This window comes from Balaenoptera musculus, chromosome 2 (assembly GCF_009873245.2).
Source record: "Balaenoptera musculus isolate JJ_BM4_2016_0621 chromosome 2, mBalMus1.pri.v3, whole genome shotgun sequence".
NCBI classification, from domain to species: Eukaryota; Metazoa; Chordata; class Mammalia; order Artiodactyla; family Balaenopteridae; genus Balaenoptera; species Balaenoptera musculus.
Genome location: NC_045786.1, coordinates 173,416,537 through 173,440,040, shown reverse-complemented (window position 1 = coordinate 173,440,040; position 23,504 = coordinate 173,416,537). Strand labels below are relative to the sequence as shown.

At 46.2% G+C, this 23,504-nt stretch overlaps 1 protein-coding gene across 1 annotated transcript in view; it reads right to left on the bottom strand.

Moving 5' to 3' along the window:
* TRAF3 (TNF receptor associated factor 3) overlaps positions 1 to 23,504 on the bottom strand; it is a 116,669-nt gene that overhangs the window by 67,744 nt on the left and 25,421 nt on the right. The window contains 1 exon segment of the mRNA XM_036843017.1: positions 5,330 to 5,384. The gene's annotated coding sequence lies outside the window, so the exon portion shown is untranslated.

Below are 23,504 nucleotides of genomic sequence, written 5' to 3'. Positions count from 1 at the left end.
ATTTGAATCTGCTATCCCAACAATATATTTGTCCACTTACATGAAAAAGAACTTGAGGGAAGAGCAGAGGAAGGAAGGACCCATGCAAAGTCATCTGTTCTTAGTAGTTCCCAACTCCTTGGAGGAGAGAGAAAACAGAAGTATTCAATCATTTGAAAAAATAGGAAGTTAGTCGTGGAAGAAAGATTTCTTGGTTGAATGGGAAAACACTTGAAAACTTCCAAGACTGCCCTACAAAGGAAAGGTCAGTGCAGAGCACGACAACCCCCTCAGAGGAAAACTCTGGTGCCCAGTCTCACTCGGAACCCAGCATGCAGCCTAGTGCCGGGGTGGCGCAGGCACCGTGCCAGGAGCAGGGGACAAGGAGGGCAGGGCCCTGCCCCCCAGAGCTGCCGCCTGGGGGAGGGACACAAGTAACTGTGGGTGGGTGTGCGTGCACGAGACGTGAAAACTGCTGAAGGGAAGCACATGATGAATGCGCCAGTGACCCCCTGCATGGGTGGAGGGAAGGCCTCCCTGAGGAGAGGGTGTCTGAGCCATACACTGAAGGATCGGTAGGAATTAACTATTTCTGAAATTCTCAGATTAAAAAGTGGCTCATACTGAACATCAACTCAATAGCTCATTTTATAGGTTTTACAGGGGAAAAAAATCCCATATAATTCTAGGGTATCGAACTTTTTGCTATACTTCTGCTTGATTTTAATGAGTGTGTACACATATGTATATATAATTAGTGTGTATACATTTATGTATGTAGTAAGTGTATAACATATACATAAACACACTAACATATTTAGCACAAGGATGTAAATACATATACAAATATAATAATATACTATACTGATAAATATCAGTGCTTGATAAATATTAATAAATATTAATTGAATGAGAGGGTTGCTGGCCAGAGCTTAGAAAATGCGTTTGTTAAAAAGATACTTTTCGGAAAAAAAAAAAAAAAAAGATACTTTTCGGACTTCCCTGGTGGTGCAGGGGTTAAGAATCCGCCTACCAACGCAGGGTACATGGGTTCGAGCCCTGGTCCAGGAAGATCCCACATGCCGCAGAGCAACTAAGCCCGTGCACCACAACTATTGAGCCTGTGCTCTAGAGCCCGCGAGCCACAACTACTGAGCCCGTGTGCCACAACTATTGAAGCCCACGCGCCTAGAGCCCGTGCGCCGCAGCAAGAGAAGCCACCGCTATGAGAAGCCCCCGCACCGCAACGAAGAGTAGTCCTGGCTCGCGGCAACTAGAGAAGAGCCCACGCGCAGCAACGAAGATCCAATGCGGACAAAAATAAAAAATATTTTAAAAAATAAAAATAAAAAGAGATACTTTTCAGGAATTCCCTGGTGGTCCAGTGGTTAGGACCCTGCGCTCTCATTGCCGAGGGCCCGGGTTCAATCCCTGGTTGGGGAACTAAGATCCCACAAGCTGTGAGGTGCGGCCAAAAAACAAGAAAAGAAAATTAAAAAGATGCTTTTCTTCTCACACTTTTTTCCAAGCAACAAACTAAAACCTGAACAGTAATTCACTTCCACGCATTAAATTACATTTCAAAAATATCTTTATTAAAGGGGATACAGGAGCTGTTTTTCCACAACTCATAACAGAAGCCTTGTTCTAAATTAATATTATAAACAGAGTTTTTAGATGAGCAAATCTGAATGTAGAAAATGAATTTGCTCTCCAAGATCTGTAGCTGCAAGCTGTAATAAGCCACGCTACTCATGATGATGAATGATAAAACTGTCCAGCGTTATTAGACGTTCTGAAAACCCCAGGCAGAATAAAAAAGGAAGCAACGTTCTTGTGGGTTTGGACTTAAGGTTCCAAGCTAAGAAAGATTCCTATACTCTGGGCAACAAGACCCATGGCTGGGGTTGGAGGATGAAGGTCACCCCGGGAGGCTGGACAGGAGCCCAGAGGCCAGGGCTCAGACACTCCCCTCTGGGGTGGGTTTCAGTGAAACAGAGGGCTGGCAGGCAGGGACTGAACGAAATAATTTCTTGAGGTTTTAACATTTCACAATCCATGTCTTCCATCATCGAGAGTATCAAGGAGGCGTGTCTTCACGGTGCGGCAAACCCAAGCCCCATCCTAACCCTTTCTCTGTGAGCTGAGCATTCAGGAACAAAAGTGGTCACTCAGAAGACAGAAGTCACCTCATTACGCAGATGTGCTACGGCCGAGCACAAGCTGCAAGGGAAGCACGTGAAAGGGGGGCTTACTCCGATCTGAGGGTCTGAAGACCCTTGCAAAATAACCCTAATTAATGAATCTGCCTGTGAAATGCCATTCTGTAACATATGCAGGGCTGTGAAATTGTCATTTTTAATTGAATATCATTTTTTTGACAAGTCAAGATACTTTCCTTCTTCAATTAAAGTAATTTTTATTCTTCTAAGCCAAAGAACAATTTAAATGAGATTATACTGTTGAATTCATTGTTAGTTGATCACAGGCTTCCAACACCAGTGCCTGATGCACATACCATGAATGAGCGGCTACTCCTCATCTGGACGTGAACAGGGGTCAACAGTTCGAGAGTGTGTCAGCTTTTCCCTCTGGGGCTTTATCTCCTCTAAACTACCTGGGGAACTGAACACCTTGTTGTTTGCTGAGGCACTTGCTTTAGAGACCTGATTATTAGGCTCTTAGGTAAGGCACCTAGCTTACATGATTCCTCATTTAAAAAAAACAAAAAAACCCACAGTGTTTCCCAAGATTTAAAAGCAGGAATGTCCTCCACCTGAAAGGTTACTTCTAAGGCTCCTGATGCAGCTCTCTTGAAAGGTAATTTAATCTCACTTAAGTGGAATGATGCCTTGGGTCCTGGGCTCTTCATGCAGGGCCAAACCGTTCCAGATTTCCCCACATTCTACCACATGCCTCTAAGCAATGGGGTCCAGAAACTACTGGACCTACCCACTGGCCTTATTCCTTCTGTCCTCTTGGCTCACCACCTCCCCCGCCCCCCAAACCTGCGACAGCCCTATCACTTTTCAGGGGCTTCGGACACTGCTGAGTTCCTGCTGTGTACCGAGCCACAGATCCAACGCTGAGGGAGGGGCGGGCTGCCCTGCTGAAGCTCTCCAGGCCGGGGCAGCAGCCAGGGGCCGAGAACTAGCTGTCCGACGGCCTCGAAGCCTGAGCAGGAGATGGGCGGCACAAGCCACGTCTGCGTCGGGACCACTGACCAGGCAGGTGGCTCGGATGGATTCGTGTAGGCCAGAGGCAGGCAAACTTGGGTCCACCGTCTTGTAACTAGTTTTACTGGAACACAGCCATGCTCATTGGTTTACGTATGTCCTACAACAGCAGAGACCCAGGACTGGCCCACAAAGACTAAAACATTTAACTATCTGGCCCACTACAGAAAAACTGTGCTGACCCCTGGTCTAGGCTGTCAGCAGCCCTTTCCTCTTTGGGCCATGCCTCGGCTTCCTTCCGCCCAGGAGGTCAGCTTCCGCGTGTGCACGCATGAAAGGGAACAGCGCACACCCACGGGAGGGCAGGCAGGAGCGCGAGTATGTGTGCGGTACGCGCGGTGGGGGAGGAACGCGCAGGCACAGCACGCGTCTGAACCCGCCCCCGCCCAGCAGACACCCCGTGCTCCATTCTCCTCCGACAGGGACCCAGCCAGAGATGTCCTTCCCACTGTAGCACAGTCTCTGCCCCTCACACGCTTTCCTTACTTCCCCTCCACGAAAACCCCGTTCAAGGCTCACCTCTTACCAAACACCCAGGGTGAACTCCCGTGCACATAACAGATGCTCCAAGCGCTGCAGCCAAACCCAATTCAACCCGTCAGGTTATCACCTTCACGCTTCAATTTGAGTTCATGTATCAGCAAACATGGCCTGAGCGCCTGCTAGGTCCTAGACACCCAGCACCACAGTTTAACATAATGCACAGGAATCCTAATCTTTCATTTGTACTTGTCTGTTGAATAAATTAGATTAAGAGTCTGATTATCATTTTGAGGTGATAAAAACTGTTCTGGATGAACAACTACTGAACTGTACACTATAACAGGGTAGAGTTTATGTTATGCAAATTATCTCCAAAAAGCTGTTATTAAATTTTTTTCTAAGGTTAATCATTTTTTAAAAAACAGTAATTTCTTAAGCTTTCTACACCTAGCATGTAATAAAATGCCACGTCTAATACTGGTGAATGGAAACACTACGGACTGCAGTAAGTAGGCTTCGTAACAAGTCACCCCAACACGGAGCGGCCTAACCCCCACTCATCACGTTCACAGGCTCTGCGGGCTGGGGCTCTGCTGGACCGGGTACAGTGCCGACAGCACGCCTCAGCTGGGAAGCGAGAAAAGCGGAACGCCAGAGTCGCCTGCCCGGCCATTCACTCGCCCGTCCCGGGGGGCTGCTGACTGGGGCCTTGCCATGTGCCCTTCCTGCCCGGGCTAGCTGGGCTTCACAGCATGGCTTTCCCCACAGCAAGTGTCCCCAGAAGAGAAGCCAGGCAAAAACTGAACCTTTTTTTTAAGACCTAGCTTGGAAGTCACACAGCATCACTTCTGCCCTACTACTGGGTGAGGCAGGTCACACACCTGGCCCAGGTTCATAGAGAAGGAACAGAGAGAGACCCACCTCCCGGCCAAAGTCCCACTGTGAGACAGTCCACAGGATGGGAGGTGTCCCTGAGGCCATTTAGGAAAATACAGGCTGTAATACAAGCCCAATCTTCTTGAAGACTGGCAAATTAAAAATCTGGGTGAACCGGCATCTGGCACATCAAGCTCTATTTCAAGCCCTGTGAGCTGAACCTCTTATTACTTGCAATAAGCTGTGACTCGTAAGCTGCACCTAATATTGCTATGTTGTTCTGCCTTAGTAAATACAGTATCGTGACCTTGACTCGATAGCTGATGATTCAAGTTCACCCCTGGAGACCGCTGGGCACTTAGCTTCGCTGGAAAATACCGTAGGCAGGCGGAAGTGCAGCTGTGGAGGAAGAATTCATCTCGACACCCAGGCTGTGTGCTCCGGTGCACCCACCGCCCATCGCTCAGCACAGCACGCGGCCTGGGGGTACAGGGTGCGCCCTCCCCCACCCCTATCCCTGAAGTCTGCAGCACAGCGAGCAGGAGCTGCTCAATGGCTGATGGAGGAAAGAAGGAAGGGAAGGTAGGAGTTTTTTAAATTACAAATTAGAGAGTGCTATTCCAGTTATCATGATAGGCCTCTTTTCCGTCAGAGGAAAGCAAAAAACAGTGAACTGAGAGCAAACCTCTTCTGTCAGGAAAGCGATCCTGAGGAGGACAGAGAGCCAGGTTTCTGATCCCAGATCTGGTTCTCACCTGCTTTGGGACCTTAACCAAGTGGCATAACTTCTCTGGGCCTCAGTTTCCTCATCTGTAAAATAAAGGGAGTGAATTAGATGAAGATTCCTAACTTCCTCATTCCCAACAGGTGAGTCACTGCAACACACCCACTGACTGAGAGGTCAACTCTCCTTCAAGTTGAAAGTTCAAACGATATGATCTGAATGTTTGTTAACAACAAAAGTGAGCTCTCTGCAAGGGTGAACTGTCCTCCCGAACCGGTGGGGCTAAGCTCAGGAACGAGGGCCTCAGCAGCCGTCCTCGTCCTCGTCCCCAGGGCTGCCTCAGACCTCAGCCCCCCAGGCAGCAGGCTGTCTGGGCGCCTTTTACAAAATATTAGCAAACAGATACTTCAGTCCCACGCAATCAAGATATCAATACAGTTTAATGCACAGGGCAACTGGTTTTCAAACAAACTATGCTACACATATTTCTAACAACCAGCAAACGATCCTTTGGTAATGAAGAGAATAAGCCTTCGTTTTTTATTTTCACAAGTTTGGCACTTTGAGTGTGGGTCTTTCTAACTTGGGCCTCCCCCTCCAAAGCCAACCATCCTGATATCCTGGAAGCAGAAATAGGCAGGGCCCCCTCTCTGGAAGTCAGGCTCTCCTGGCGCCCTGGTGTGTGTTGCTGGAAAGAAGCTCTGCAGATGGAGAGAGCTCTGCCAGAACCTCACCAGCACACAGGGCTGCGGCCGTGCTTTGGGTATGTCGAGGACTGCCAGCCCCCAGGAGGCATGGACGTGCCAGTCCATTCTACGCTGCCCGCACACGGAGGGCTGGGATACTGCATGCACACAGGCTAGTCCCCAACCTCAAGTAGAAAACCATCTCTCAGCCACAGTCTGTTGCCAGGAACCAAGAGACCAAGGCAGATGTCACCAGAGGAAGAACTGGGCCGAAAGGACAACTCTGGTAAACGAAGAGAAAGGATGTGCTGCTCAAGGGAAGCTGAATTTATTTACACTGATCATGAATGTAGGCTCTCAGCTGGAACATCTCACTTAAAATGCCAGAAGGTTCAGAACCCATTCATAAGCTTTTCAGAATGCATGCAGTCGCCATGGTAACCATGACATTATATTTCTAGGTGTTGCACATGTAACATGCATTACCACCCGTAATGCATTTAATACTGTTCGGGGCCACCAACTCATAGCAAAATAAATCTGAGCTCTGACTCTCAGCCTGCCTCTTAGACAAACAGAGCAGAACAGCTGGAGGTAGCATCCAACTCGCCCCAGGATGAGGACAGGGCTGCACACGCTGAAAAGGCTCATCTGAAGGCAGATGAGAACCAAGGAGAGCAGACTGCATCAGCCTCCACCATATGGTTGAGATTTTATAAAACAAAATGTTCCCTGCCAGATTCATGAAACTGTCGTTGCTTAAGTTAAAGAAACCAACATACTACATCCATAGCTACATCTCTGGAATTCAACCATGTTTAGCAAGTCAAAGAAAAAGCAGATCTCTTTAAAGAACATCTTTAATTTATTTAGAGGGCATTTGTCAACACAAATAAGGTAGTTGTTCAAATGTCCAGACTGTCTTTAATAAGAAATCAAAGTTTTATTTCTCAGCTTCAGAAGAGATCTACTCAGTCATAATTCTTTACCTTCATCAGGGACATTGATAAACATTTCAAATACACATCATGCATGGTTTTTAAAGTCCCTTACCTTCTTATAATCCACCATGAACACAGAGAAGAAAACAAAATTACCGTGCACAACCTGCAAAGGCATCTTCAGCCTCACATCCCCAGGCAGCCCACTGCATCGGGAACTTAACAGTGCCGCTGCAGGACATGCCTGTGCTGGCACAGTGTCCACAAAATTGCCTCTGTCCTCATCACTAAACAGCTAAGTCCAGGGGAGCGTCGCCTTCATTACCCCCTCCTTCAGACTGCAGGCCACAGGTAGCAGCTGTGAAGGGGAGCAAAAGACCTCCCCGCCGGTTGTTGCCATATTAACAGAGACTTTGGCAACCGCTGCATTGCAGTCTTTCTGCAAGCTACCAACCTCAGAAGCAAGAGCGCTGGAGAGAGACTCTCCAGCACAGGAAGCTGCCTTTTGCATCACAAAGATTTTGTAAAGATCTTTTTAAAAAACGTTGCAAAAACCTTGTGGGGAGCATTTCTAGATTTCCAACCTGTTTCCGAAAGGCTGACTAGTTTGTGGTGTTCACTGGAGGATGGCTTTGACAGTGTACTGTGCTGGGTGAAAATGCGGAAATCAATGAAACGTGTGTGACGACACACCATCTTTAATGCTCAGGTAGTCCCGGTGAGAGTCCTGCACACCTGCTGCCTACCACCAGCTTCAGAGCCAGACGGAGGAGCTCCTGGGAACCAGCCAGGGCTTTCACTCCAGAAGATGCAAGCGCAGCAAGCACTTCTAGTGCCTCAGTGGCAGCAATCACCTTGAACACTCAGCTACCTTCACAGACAGCGCACTTGAAATATTAAACCATTGCCCGTACAACCAAACTCAGAAAAAGACACTTAAGATAGTGGCATGCTTACTAAGTGACCTTTCATCTTCGTTGCTTCATTCAGTTTACTTAGTGAGCGTTAACCACGTGCTATCTGTGAAAGGACGTGAGTAAGGCCGAGCTCGCTGTCCTGATGGCGAGGGGCTCTCCAGTGGGGTGACACATGGAGGACAAGTCATTCCAGGCTGGAGGACTGGGATGCGGGGGAGGGCAGCGCAGCCGGGGAGACAGAACTGGAGCTGGTGTGGGGTTCCAGGGCAAGGTTCTATGAGGAAGAACATCTAACAGGAGCTAAAGGATGGGCCCCCCGCTGAGAAAACGGGGAGACGACGGGAGAACACCCTCAAAATGGTGCAGCGTTCCTCAGCACGTGCCAGTGAGTCCCCAGCGAAAGCACGTGCCGGCTCCGTCCTGAAGCCCGTCAGACCCTCACGGCCGCCCGGACAGACATCCGAGCACCCGGTCCCTGAAGCACATTCTCGTCCTGGGCGCATGGCCACCAAGCGGAGGTGGCCGGTTCTGAACGGAACAGGGCGGCCCTGCACCAGGCCCCCCGGTACACAGCAGCTGTCCCCCCGCGGCTTCAGCCACCACCTCCCGGCAGGGTTACCGTGGAAGCTGCCGAGCCCGCTGCTGACCAGGTAACGGACCAGGTAAGGGAACCAGCAAATCAAGGACCCTACTACTGGCCACTCCCCCCTCGAGCGGCAGGACCGGCCCGTGGCTTCCCCGCAAGCAGCCCGCCCTTCTCCCGGGGGAGAGCCCTGCTCTGCCTTCCCTCTGCCCCCGACTCCCCTCACTCCTCAGGCTCCGGAATCTTCTCCCCCAGGAAGTCCTCACCGGCGGACTTCCCACCCCCAGCAGCCAGGACCCTTCCGCTGGGCTCCATCGGCCCCAGTGGTGACCACACTATAAGGAAGTGACACTGCGTATCTGCAGGGCCCAGCACGTCACCGGTGTGGCCAGCGTTCGCGGAGGGGCCCCACGGGGCGGCCCCCTGCTCCACGCCGTGAGGAGCTCCCGCGTCACCTCCCCCTGAGGCGCAGAGGATCTCAGCTACAGGCCAAGTGGGAGGCCCAGGAGTCACGCCGCCCCGGCTGCCACAGGCTACAGCCTCACCCCAGGCACCGGCCCAGGCCCAGCTGCACCCCCTGGAGAAGAGGGTGCCTCCCTGGGGCTTCACTCAGGGGAGCAGGAGGGAGCACATTTACGGAAATGCTGCAGCCTTCCCACCCCGATCTCTCCCCAGAAAGGCACCATGTGAATAAATGAACATCTCAGACCAAACCAGAGGCACCTCACGAGTGAATTCCTGACTGGCCGGATCATCTCACAGCACGAGGTGGATGATCAGAAGGGAAGGTAGAAAGAGACAGCGTGAGGACGTTTCTCGTCGCTTTATAGAGACCCACTAGAGTGGTTTAGGACGCAGAGGAACTTCCATGAAACGCCTCCCGGCACGCTTAGGCGCCGGCCAGGCACTCCCCCCAGATGCTCCCCCAGATGCGGCCTTTCAAATCGGGGATCAAGGCGGCTCTGTGCGGCCGCACCACTGTCAAACAATTCCTCAGCACCTCGGAAACCTGAGCCTGGGTCGCCAGAACCCGGGGCTCTGGCCCGAGCGGGCTCTCCCAGGAGGGTCTGGAGGAGCCGGCAGGGGTCTTACCTCAAGACTCTGCGCTTCCTAGACAAGCAATCCTCGAGGTGCGGGAGGGGCGACAGCGGCCAGGGCAGAGACCCCAGGCCCAGCACTGAGAGCTGCGTGGGGGTGGGGTCTCGAGGGCCAGCGGCGGCGGGCTGGGGGGGCCGCTACGGGGCCACACAGCACCCGCCTCCCAGGTCCGCCATCTGAAAGCCAAGGGCAGCGAGCCAGGCCCAGCAGTGCACAGAGCCAGGCCCCGCTGCACGCTGAGGCGGCCGGACTCAAACACGAGAAGGAATTTTTCAGGTGCACCGCCGGGCGGGCGCTCAAGCAGGGCCGCCTGGCTGCGGGCTCTGGACTTCGCACAGCCCTCCTGGTGAGGGCAGGGCCCGCTCTCACACACCCTGCTCCCTCTGACACCGGCTCCCAACAGATCGCTTTCTCCTTCCGAATCTGGAATGTCTCGTCTGTAGGAAAGGAGTAACACTTATCCTACAAACCTTACAGAGTTGAACTGATTAACTGCTTTAATGCATGCGTAAGGTTCCTGAAAGCATAAGCTTCTCAAAATGTAAGGCACAACTGTCACAAAATAAAGCCGGTATCCACAAAGCACTCAATAATTATTTTTCCAAGCTTAACTCAGTTTAAATACATGATGAGAGACCTGAAGGGCTCTCCCCATTAACTGGAATGACCACGGCACAACCTGCTCCTTTATTAAAGAGCAGTAATGGAATTCATAACTAACTCAGGCAATTCGCTAACATTGCTAACGTACATTTACATGAATTTGATACAAATTATGGAAACATCCCTGTAGGTCTCATTTGGATACTTAACAAAATGCTCAAGAGTATCACTACTATCTTAAGGTGTTTACTACTTCAAAAATAGACAACCCAGTTACCAAAATTACCGTAAAAAAAGCCAAAGGAGTGAGTGTATACTGCCTGAAGGGAAAATTCACAGACAGACAAATCACTCAGTCACTCCTTGTGCTGCTGGGGCCGAAGAACAAAGGGTGTCCCCAAGAAGAAGCAGGGAGAAGAATACAAGAAAAATATCAATATAAAATACAGACAAGAGTTAGCTGGCTTGGATGCAGAACAGGCTTAATTAGCTGCAAAAAAATCTAATGGGACACTTACTTGATAAGACCCTGTGATGACTGTCAGATGGGATCTGATCTTAGGAAAGAAGGATACTGTACATTCTGGCTGCTTCTCCAGGCAACAGGGCCCAGGGGCTTCAAACATGAAACAGGAGCTACCAGGTCACCAATAAAGGCCCCAGTTACAAGAAGTAAAGCCTCTTTACAAATTTAAACGGGAACCTGAACAGTAAGTCAAAGCTGATGCAAACCCCTCTAGGTCTACACCCAAGAGAAATGAAAACATCTGTCCCATAAACACCTGTACATGAATGTTCCGAGCTGCATTATTCATAAGAGCCCAAAAGGGGAAACAACACAAATGTCTATCAATGGACCTAATGAATACATAAAATGTGGTGCATCCACACAAAGGAATATTATTCAGCCACAAAAGGGAACAGCCCGCTGACACATGCTGCAACACGGATGAATCTTGAAAGCATGATGCTAAGTGAAAGAAGCCAGACACAGAAGACCACAGACTGTATGATCCAGTTCATATGTAATGTCCAAAATAGGCAATGGTTGCACAATACTCTGTGAATGTACTAAACACCACCGAACTGGACGCTTAGAAGAGGTGAACTCCATGGTATGTGACTATCTCAATTAAGGTATCTTTTAAAAAGAAGACACAGTCAAGCAAAAGGCCAAACATCTGATAGTTAATTAACATCTCTTAATGAGATGCAGCTCACCATCTCAATTAAAGAAATAAACAAAAAAGGGAACACGTTATAACAAGTCTTCATTTTGCCCCCCCAAAATGCATTATTTTGGGGGTGCCCCTTCCAAATAATTGTAAATAAGCTTCTCATTGTTCAAAACAACTCATAACCATTTTTGGTAACTCTTTCTCTCCCCCAAATCTCACAGTTCACCCATTCTGTAACAAAAAAATTCATTTTAGATTTAATGTAAAATATAAATTACACCTACATACAAATGTAGCACTTTGAAACACGAGAGAGGATGATCACTAGGGAAACTGCCAACCCCACCACCACTGTCAAAAAGTGCTCGTTAGTTCTTTCTACTGTGGAATAAACATGAGCACTTGGGTTTTTAAGACCCAGAAATATTTACAAGACTTGAAGTCAATACAGTTAAAGAAAACACATGCAGTGACTGAACATAAAACTCATAAAAACAAAAACAAGCCTATGTATAAAATAACAGATTTATAAAAAGACTACATCCTCTACACCCAGCAAAAGAGCTCCCAACTCACTCCCGTTGCTGTGTGTCCATCTCAAAGTTTTCAACAACCCAACCAACAGAAGGCAACATAGCCACCTGAGCACAATTCTGTAATTGGCTAAAATCGTCATTACAATAATGTGTGTTTCTATTTTCCGCAGGAAGAGAATCATGTCTACTCACAATTCACAATGAGTCAACCAGTGTGTAAAATATTTTACATAATGGGAAAATTTATTGTGACCCAAAAGTTCAGTGTGTTCTCATTAAGTTACCAGAAATTACAGATGTGAAGATACTTCTGTTAGCTTAACCAAAATCAAGAAAAGAAACTTCTTTAGATATGCACACATTTTCGGTTTGGTAGATCTAATTCTTTTTATGCTACTGTATTTCAAACTACTCAGATTGGTAAATCCGTAGTTTAAATACTGAATAAAGAAAATCTGCATGTTGACAATATAGGTAATTTTAAACTGGTTTTGACACTGCGTCTCTTGCTACCTAAATAGCTAAGTGATGTCAAAACCTGGCAGAGATGGCTTCGGTTTTTGCAAACACCCCTAGGGTGAAATGGTTTTTCCAGAATTATGATACCATCTAATGTGTTAATTAATGGAGCCTTCCCATTGTGCCTCACTGTGAATAAAAACTTCTGTGGAAAATCTTACATGCAGCGTTGCATCCATTTAACATTTTCTCATATGTTACATTCAGTGGTTTTTTTTTGTTTTGTGTTGTTTTTTTAACAACCCCAGGAGGAAAAAACACTTAAGTAATTAAAACACACACAACTTTTCTATTATGACCTTTTAAAAAACCCTTAGTTCTCCTATGATACTCTAAAGGCTACACTGGGAAACTGATGTGTTTATACATGAAATACAGATGCAAACATTTTAAACTACATAATCTATTGATATACACACTCTAAGAAATCAAATATTTCCAATTCTATAAACATAATACATCTGTAGCAAAGATAATACCACTGGATACTTTTTATGTTATACATTGGTCCCCCCAAAAGGGTAACTATAAAACACAAGGAGTCTCTTTTAAACCCTGTTAAATAAATTATTTGCAAATATTAACCACAAAACTCTGGGTGACGCCACCATTAATCACTCATAAAACCCCAGATGTGTCTTGAAGGAAGTTTTTACAATACAAACGCTGTTCTTAACTATCTTAAAATATATCGCAAAAGACCATTCTCACAAGTCTTTTTGAAAACTATAATATCTCATAAAATCTGAAAGACTGAAAGTGTGTTTCTGATTCAGTGGCATGGCTCATTAAATCTTAAGTCCAGTACCTTGGACAAAACTAATTCTAAATCTTTTGAAAGAATAATCTTTAATGTACATGTTCAGATAAGAGTTAATACAATCTACATAATTTATCAAAGATCACATAAAAACTTCAGATACAAAGTGACACCTGCTTCAGGTACAAACTACTTCACCCTATATCCTTTTCAAATGCCTGAAATACACATTTTTAGACTTATTTCATTCTTGGCTCTTTGTTTTCTACTTTAAAAAGGCAAGCTTTCCTGCAGTCTGGCAATTAAACATTTTTTCAAAATGCAAGCACCATCTCAGAAAGCAGGTAAAGCTTTTTAAATTAAAGATTTCTATTTACATCAAAAACGCATCCTAAAAACATTAAAATAAAACTATACTCACATTTTAAAAGTCAGAAAACATATATTAAATCCACCCAATGTTGAAAACTTTTGGCTCAAGAGGGCAGAGTGTGAGAGTGCAGACAGGTCACCCCAGAGCTGAGGGCCTCAAAGTTCTCCTCCCAGCCGTGAGGCTTGATTCGCAACCGTGGAGGGGACAGAGGTACACAGGGTCTGGAACGGAAGACCACGTGCCGTGCAGCACCTCGTCCGAGCCCCCCTCTTCCGCCCTGAACCCGTGGCCAGGCGGCCAGGCTCAAGGGAAGGAACCCAGGATGACGCAGGACAGCCACTGCCTACACCGCGGCACGGCGCCCCGCAGCCAGCGCCTGGGGGGCACGCTTCTCGAAAGCAAGGGCGGGGGATGACAGCAAAGCCGGTGACCGGCAGCAGTGCCCGCCCCATGTGTGCTCCTCACAGCACCCCGAGGGAGCACGGGCACTGTGTTTTCCTCTTTTCCAGCCCACTCGGCACAAATGCCTGAAAAGCAGACGTGCACCCAAACAGGTCCACGGTCCCTTATCTGTGATTCCGAAATCCCAAAAGCTCTGAAAACATGTTCATAACACGCCCTGGCGTGGTGTGGGGCTCCCACAGCCTCTGTCCCACTGGCCGCGAATGGTCACACACCTGCTGCGAAGATCTTAGTGTCTGATTACACGGTGCTGCCTAGGATGTTCCACGATGTGTGGTCCATGCATGCATTCCATTCTAAAATCTCCAAAATTTCAAACTCCAAAACACCCCAGCCCCCAAGAGTAGCAAAGGATTGTTAAATGACAACAAGACAAGCCCTGGCGGAAACAGGGACACATGAGCCCTCTCGAATGGCCAGGAGACAACAGCAATCCGGATTAAAAGTCTAGATTTACATACACGTTTGTTTATTTTGCAAACTTTCTGGGCACGAGTGTGCCAGACCCCTCAGCAGAGGCTGGATATAGCAGGTTGAAAACAAGGCTGCAGTCCCTGCCTTCATGGAACTCGGTGAGTACCGAGCGAATGCTCCCCGTCACACGTGGCAAACACTGCCGCGGTCAGAAGCTGAAGGCCAGAAGGTGCCCGTGCAGACCCTCCAGCGGAGCCACGCGAAGGGCGGTCAGGGAAGGCCTCTCCTCCGAGTGCCCGCAGGAAGCCAGCCTCAGGAATGGGAGCGCTGCTCTGGAATGCAAGACAGGGCGAGGGAAGGAGCAGCTCCACACGACTGTCCAGGAGGTCGTGGGAGAACTGGGAAGCAAGGGACATGGGACCTAGTCATGCAAATAAACCTCCAGTTACAAATCAAGCCCCCTCTAAGCCTCAGCCATCTCATCTGTCAACAAAAAGAGGGACCAGAACCCGGATGTTCCACACGCTCCCACCCCATGAAGTGAATCTGACTGTTCACAGCACTTTCTACTAAGGAGACTGAAGAACCTAAATGGGGAAGGGGGACTTAATTATACTAAAACTGTATAGAAAGAGAAGAAAGCAGGCAATGCGATAACTAGGAAAGAAGATGAATAACTTTTCATCAGTGCTGATTAAGTCCCGTAAAAGGCTGGCTAACAGCACTGCACTCCCGCAAACCACGCTGCCAGAATGAAAAGATGCACAGCATAGCTGTTAATCACTTTGTGAAACCAGGAAAAAGTTCACTAGAATGTCCTTGGAAGGTGTGGCACTTCAGGGGCCCTGCCTTCCTCCACATCCTTACCTGGGAAAGGGGTGGAATCGAGGGCCGCATTCCACCTACAGACACCCCGTGGCTTCCCGCGTGGCCTTCCCCGCGCAGAATGCAGTGCTTGCCAAGCAACTATTAAGATTGCACCAACGGAGGGATTTTGGAGCAGCTGCAAAAGCTCTATTAAGGATAACAAAATGTGTAACTGAATCCCAAACTCTTTAAGGTTAAATACTCACTTGGGTGAGATTTAACAACGTAACAATAGAATACAATAATGAAGTGGCTTCTCAAACTTTTCCACCAAAATACACCCAAAGGCACAGAAGAGAGAACCCCGAGGGTAAGCATTCTGAGGCAACTCAACTTACGTGAAGTCTTAGGTTTCACATTAAAAATTCATACAAATTTTACATTTAACCCCACAACAAATCCTACAACACCCCTTCCCTCCTTGTCACTCTTAGCTTTTGGAAACAGAGGCAATCTGAGCTTTTCTCATCCTCCCACGGCCAAGCGAAAGGCCTGCCAGCCTCCTCTGCCTTCTCTCCTGATCCTGTGGGCAAGGCCTCCCCCCTCCACCCCTGGCCCTGGACCCCAGCCCCTGCCACCTCAGCCTCTCTCCAGGACCACTCCCACCAGCGCCCGAGGAAGAGGCAGTCTATCCCAGCTCCCCACCCCTATCTTTCTGTCACCTAGAGCAAACTCTGTCTAGGAGTTGTCAATACACACATCCCATCCTCCTTAACTTGTACCCGCCACGCTACAGCAGCCTCCCAACACCACTCTTGCCGAAGTCCTCAAGACCTCCACGTTCCCAAATCCAATGGTCAACTCTCACTCACTCGACCTGCTTGATGTCCAGTAGCTTTTTCCTGACTCCAAAAATGTCTCTCCAACCCCCACCTCCCCTGTGTTTCCAGGCGGGTACATCTCATTACCAACTCAACATCTCCACATGACTACCCGAAAGGCACTTCTGAACTCTTGGTGCCCCTCCCCTCTGACCCACCTCTAGCAATCCCCGGCTCCATAAACGGCACCATACAATTGCTTAGGTCATAAAAGCCTCCCCTTCCTCACGTGCCCCACACCCAGTCACCAGCAGAGACTGTCAGCTCCATCTTCAAAACATATCCCAAATCCAACCACACTTCTCACCAAGCTCCAGCCACACTGGCCTCCTTGCTGTTTCTAAAACACACATATTCCCACTTCAAGGTGTTTGAACTTCCTGACCCCTCTACCTAAAAACCTTCTTCTCCCAGATCTTCACATGGCTCCCTTCCTTCCTTCTGTTTCAGTCCCTACGTAAATGCTGCCTGCTCAGAAAGGCCTTCCCTGAGCCTGCTACTACACGCTAGCCCATAAGCCTGCTTCTCTGGCCTCCTCACATCACTCTTTAGCATCCACTGATACAGGTATCGGTTTGTTGACTATCCCTCTCCCCCATTAGAATATAAACTTCGAGAGGGCTAGAATCTGGACTCATTCACCACTGTTTTCCCAACTCTTGGATCAGAACCCAACTTAAAGCAGAGGGCTCAATCAATATCTGTTGAATCTGTTTGCAGCCTTACTGTGAAAGATTTTTTCGTTAATATGAAACATTCACTCACTCACTCAACACTATAACACAAGAGTTTGCATACCCTTGACTTAGAAGTACAGCAAACACACTTCTCAAGTCCTCCTTATGAACTCTGTCCTGGCGGCATCACAGGGGGGCAGGAAGACCCGGCTACGAGGTTACCCTTCACAACGCTGTAAATGGAGAAAACTGGAAACAACCCAAGTGTCCAACAACAGAGAACTGAATCAAGAAACTCTGACACAATCATACAACCACCACATGATCAACCAAATTGGATGCCATTCTATTCAAAAGTACTTCTAACATAAATATGAGAATCACATAATTTTAAATCTACTAGTAGCCAAATTAAAAAGGTAAAAAGAAATAGGTAAACTTACATAATGTATATTATTTAACCCATATAAAATTTTATAACTTCAATATGTAATCAATACAAAAAATTATTAATGAGATATTTTGTGTTCTTTTTTTCCACACTAACTCTTGGAAATCTGTTGTCAGTTTACACTCACAGCACACCTCAATCTGGACTGGCCACATTTCATGTGCTCACTAGCCACACATGACTCAGGGCTACTGTGTTATAGTACAATTATAGACTAAGAAAAAGGAAAATGTTCATGATATAATAAGTGAAACAAAGAAAGTTATATGTTACAGAAATTGATCCTAAAATGCATAAGGGAATGCAAGGGACTCAGGACAGACAAAACAATCTTGAAAAAGAACAAATTTGGAGGATTCATGATCCCCAATTTTAACCGACATATATAGATCAACAGCATAGAATTTAGAGTCCAGAAATAAGCCCTTACATTTGTGGTCAATTCATTTTTTAAATCCTTTTAAAAATTATTTATTTATTTATTTTTAATCTTTATTTTTTCAGGGGGCAGCGCTGCGCTGCATGTGGGATCCTAGTTCCCTGACCAGGGATTGAACCTGTGCCCCCTTGAAGTGCAAGCACGGAGTCTTAACCACTGGACTGCCAGAGAAGTCCCCTGTGGTCAATCAATTTTTGACAAGGGTACTGAGACTGTTCGATGGGGGAAAGAATACTCTTTTCAACTAATAGACAATTGGATATCTACATGCAAAAGAATGAAACTAGACCCCTACCTCACACCATACACAAAAACTAACTCAAAATGGATCCTAGGCTAAAGGTAAGAGCTAAAACTATATAACTCTTAGAAGAAAACAGGAATAAATCTTCCTGATCTTGGATTAGGCAATGGTTTCTTAGATATACCACCAAAGGCACAAGCAACCAAAGAAAAAATAGATAAACTGGATGTCATCAAAATTAAAAACTTTTGTGCATCAAAGGACACCATCAAGAAAGTGAGAAGACACCTCACAGAATGGAGAAAATAGTTAAAAGTCATATATCTGATAAAAGAACTGTACTCAGAATATGTAAAGAACTCTTATACTCAATAACAAAAAGACAACCCAACTTTAAAAATGGGCAAAGAATATGAATAAACATTTTTCCAAGGTAGATATCTAAATGGTCAATAAGCACACAAAAGGATGCTTAACATAATTAGTCATTAGGGAAATGCAAACCAAAAACCACAAATGAGATACCATTTCACACACCACTAGGATGTCTAAAATAAAAAAGATGAACAATAACAGTGTTTAGTGAAGATGGTGAGAAACTAGAACTTCCATACACTGCTGATGGTAATGGAAAAATGTCCCTCCGCTGCTTTGAAAAACCGTCTTGCAGTCTTTCAAAATGTTAAACATAGAGTTACCACATGATCCAGCTTTGTTTACAACAGATACAAAAACTTAGGTTCTCACAAAAACTTTACAGGATTGTTCATAGCAGCGTTATTTATAATATCCAAAAAGGGGAAACAACCCAATGTCCATCAACTGATGAATGTATAAACAAAATGTGGTCTATCCATACAATGGAATATTATTTGCCTATAAACATGAACTACTGTTATGTGCTGCAACATGGATGAACCTTGAAAACATTATGCTCCACGAACGAAATCAGGCGCAAAGAACACATACTGTATGATCTCGTTTGGATGAAATTTCCAGAAATGGCAAATCAGTAGAGGCAGAAAATAGATTAATGACTGCCTAGGGTTGGGGGAGGGGGAGAATGAGAAGTGACAGCAAACAGGCACAGGTTTCTTTTTGGGGATGATGAAAATGTTCTAAAAGTAGAAAGTGGTGATCATTGCAAATTACTGAATATACTAAAATGACAGAATTGTACACTTAAAATGGTGAATGTTATACCTGAATTACATCTCAATAAAGTTATTATTTTTATTTTTATTTTATTTTTTTTTAAAAGGATTTATTTTACTTTTTTTTTTTTTTTAAAGGAATCCTTTATTTTTATTTTTTATTTATTTATTTATTTTTGGCTGTGTTGGGTCTTCGTTTCTGTGTGAGGGCTTTCTCTAGTTGCGGCATGCGGGGGCCACTCTTCATCGCGGTGCGCGGGCCTCTCACTATCGCGGCCTCTCTTGTTGCGGAGCACAGGCTCCAGACGCGCAGGCTCAGTAGTTGTGGCTCACGGGCCTAGTTGCTCCGCGGCATGTGGGATCTTCCCAGACCAGGGCTCGAACCCGTGTCCCCTGCATTGGCAGGCAGACTCTCAACCACTGCGCCACCAGGGAAGCCCAAGTTATTATTTTAAAAGGCATATTATAAAATGGTATTATATAGAATAATTCTATCTCTATAAAAAGAAAATATATGTATGCCACAAAGATGGCTTAGAAAAACATACACAGTAGTGATCTGAGGGGGCAGAATGATATTTATATCTTTCATCTTTTGGTTTTAATAAATGATTTTCCTATAACTGAATGGGCATTGCTTTTTGAATAAACAGGGGTGTTTTTTAATTTTAAAAGAGTATTTTTAAAAACTAAAAACTATTTAACTATATTTGTATTTCTGTAAAAATGTGTAAGATTATGCCCCCAAAGGAGGCATGAATGATATATACCAAAATATTAACAGTGGTGAGGCAATGGAAAATATCTACATTTTCTAAATATTCTACCATGACTACACTGGCTTTTTTCTTAAAACAAAGACACACACGCACACGCACACGCACACCTCTTTCAGGATGCTAAAATTCCACTATGGGGGCAGTGTGGCTCTTGGGAAGCTCAGCAAGAGAGAGAGGGTGTAAGCGGATGCTGGTCACGTGGATGAACCCCTTCTGAAGCGAAGTCCACAGGGACCCGTGTATTTGTTGCTAACTCCAAGGGGGCCAATTTCCCAGACAAGGTGTCCTGGGGAAGGGCAGACTGAGTCACACAGCCCCCCTAAGGGTGGTGGCTGCATCCCAAGACCATGGCAAATCTCAGGGGCACGGTGTGGAGGGAGGCTCTGGGTAGACAAGCCCAGGTCGGGGTGGAGCCTTGACCTCCCAGGACTGGTCAGGACTCCTCAGGGATGACCCTGGTGCAAACAAGACCTTTCTGAAGGGCTTGGTTCGGAAAAACAACTGCTATCTGGCTGGAGCAGCATATTCTTTACACTGTTAGCCCATCTGAGCAACTTTGGACAAAGCCAAGAATCCAATCAAGAGGTCAGAAGGAAGGCCTTCATCAACTTCGCACTCTGAGACCAGGGCTCTGATATCTGTAAAAAACAGTCCACATGCCAATGGTTCCCTGTTGGTGAGGGCTCAGAATCAGTCAAGAGCGCCCCTCCTTTGCTCAGAAGAGAACCAACAGAGAGCAAGCATGAAGGAGGCACCAGGGAGAACCACAGAAACACAACAATTCTAATAAGAACCTGCTGTATAAAAAAAAGAAAAAAAGAAACACGGCAATTCAGCATCGCCCTTAACTATCAGGCCACACTGCACTCTACTGCAGGGAACAAAGTACAAGGTACAGGACGTGATTCTCACAAAATTATCTAAGTGCATACATACTGAAAAGGGAGTCAAAGACTGTACACCTATATGTTAATAGTGGGGGATAATGAGAAAATTTATTTTCTTTATTTTTATCTTCACGCATTTTCTCTGGGTACACACACTTATAAAGTTAGGATACCTCTACCCAGCTTTCTCCTGGGAGATCCGCGTCTGGAAACAGATGACTGTAAAGGCTCTGCCTTCAGAGAAGGTCCACCACTGGGAATCCAGACGTCCACCCTCATCAGGGTACCCTTTCTACTTTTCACCTCTCAGAGAATACAACCACACCCGGGCAGGCTGACAGAGCACACAAAATTGAAATCCTCCATGCAGAAGTTTAACAGTGGAAATAAACTTATCAACTTCAGCAAGAATTTTTCCACCTTTCTAGAGATTCTTTCAAGTTCCTCAATTTACATGATCACTGACACTTCACCAAGGTCTGCTGCTGATCAGGAAATGTAAACAAGTATGAAAAGCACATCAACCAATCTTCAGCCTTAAACCAGGAATTCTGGACCCAAGTGCACATCAACTACCATAGAGTCAGTGGCCTATTAAGCAATACAATCACTTCTAAAGAACTGTTTTACAGTTTAGGAGAACATGACTCAGAAAAAAAAAGGACTATTATTTCAATTTCTCACAATTAACTCTAATTACAACACTGACATTCTCTTACTCAAAAGCTTTTGAGGGCTCACAACTCACTTCAGAATTGAGTTCAAGCTTGTTGGTATTTAAGATAAGCCATGCCCTTTGCCCCCGCCCCCCCTTCCCCAGGTCCCAAGACATACTTCGCCCACCCTAAGCTCCAACCACAGCCCACAGCACCGTGTGTGATTTACGGTCCCTGTGCTCCCCACCCTGTCTTTTCTCTCACCTTTGGCCCTCTTGCAGCACAACATCCTGCTGCCCTGAAAATCAAGGTATTATTTATCCTGTAAAACACCTGCTCAAATTTTAGTCTTTATAAAGCATTTCCTGACCCTTAAACCAAGAGTCAGCAAACTCTTTTCTGTAAAGGGCCAGAAAATAAATATTTTAGGGCCTTCCCTGGTGGCACAGTGGTTAAGAATCCGCCTGCCAATGCAGGGGACACGGGTTCGAGCCCTGGTCCGGGAAGATCCCACATGCCGTGGAGCAACTAAGCCCGTGCGCCACAGCTACTGAGCCTGTGCTCTAGAGCCCGTGAGCCACAACTACTGAGCCCACGAGCCGCAATTACTGGAGCCCACGAGCCACAACTACTGAAGCCCACGCGCCTAGAGCCCGTGCTCCGCAACAAGAGAAGCTACTGCAATGAGAAGCCCGCACACCGCAACGAAGAGTAGCCCCCGCTCGCCGCAACTAGAGAAAGTCTGCGCGCAGCAACAAAGACCCAACGCAGCCAAAAATAAATAAATCAATAAATAAAATTATTAAAAATAAATAAATATTTTAGGCTTTGTGGGCCACTGATGGTCTCTGTCACATACATATTCTTCTTGCTTATTTTTACAACCTTTTAAAAACCTAAAAACCATTTTCAAACGTATAGTTTTCCAGCCATGGTTCTAAGCACCATCACTCCCACGCTGTGCTCTGACGTCCCACACCGCGATGCCTCTGCCTCTGTCACTACCATGATTACTAATACTATCCCTCCATCACACCCTGTGCACTGTTCTGCCTTGTCTAACTGTTCACACCATCTGCGTGTCTGCCCCTCCTCAGACTACATGTTCTTTGAAGGCAAGAAAACTCTATTTCTATCCCCCACAGCACCTACTATAAAATACTAATACATATAAAGTGCTCTGTCCATGAATCTTTTAAAATGATCGCTTTTGAACAGAGTATGCTGAATTTTAAATTGCTTATTTAAGCATTTTCCATCACAAGTAGCTGAAGAACTTGTCTTTGGTAAAGCAGATTTCTAATGAGCTTCTTGAACACATGAAGATTGCCTGGGGTTAGATGTGAACCTCCTCAGTGTAATTTCAACTAGATGAACTTCTAAGCCAAACTGAGGTTTACCTTCAAAGAGCTGCTCCTGTCCACAAAGGTCTTTAAAATTCTATGCTGTGAAAGATTTTATTATAAAACATAAAAATAATCCTCACGTGCTATACATTCGGTTTCCAGGAGATATGTAATCCTCAATCTTATTAACAAGCTCAAGGGCTTCCCTGGTGGCGCAGTGGTTGAGAATCTGCCTGCCAATGCAGGGGACACGGGTTCGAGCCCTGGTCTGGGAAGATCCCACATGCCGTGGAGCAACTAGGCCCGTGAGCCACAACTACTGAGCCTGCGCGTCTGGAGCTTGTGCTCCGCAACAAGAGAGGCCACAACACTGAGAGGCCCGCGCACCGCGATGAAGAGTGGCCCCCGCTTGCCACAACTAGAGAAAGCCCTCGCACAGAAACAAAGACCCAACACAGCCAAAAATAAATAAATAAATACATACATAAATAATAAAATGTTAAAAAAAAAAAAAAACAAGCTCAAAACAATGCAAACTGAGACCAGGACTCAAATTTTTCTAGAAACAACAATCAGTTGTTAGAGGATGTATTTCTCCCTCAAGAGGACAATGTACCTTCAGTATTTCCAGCTTATTACTTCTTGTGAAATAGCTCCATGTCTGGGATCCACCTGCTTCACAGATTCAGAAGTTTCTCTGTGACCAACAAATCATTTCACGTAACTTCTCAGACATTTTCTTTTCTCAGAGGCCACCTGGGAATCTCTCTAACTCCTGACTAGTATGGGCCTTCTTTCACACTCATTTTCCATTT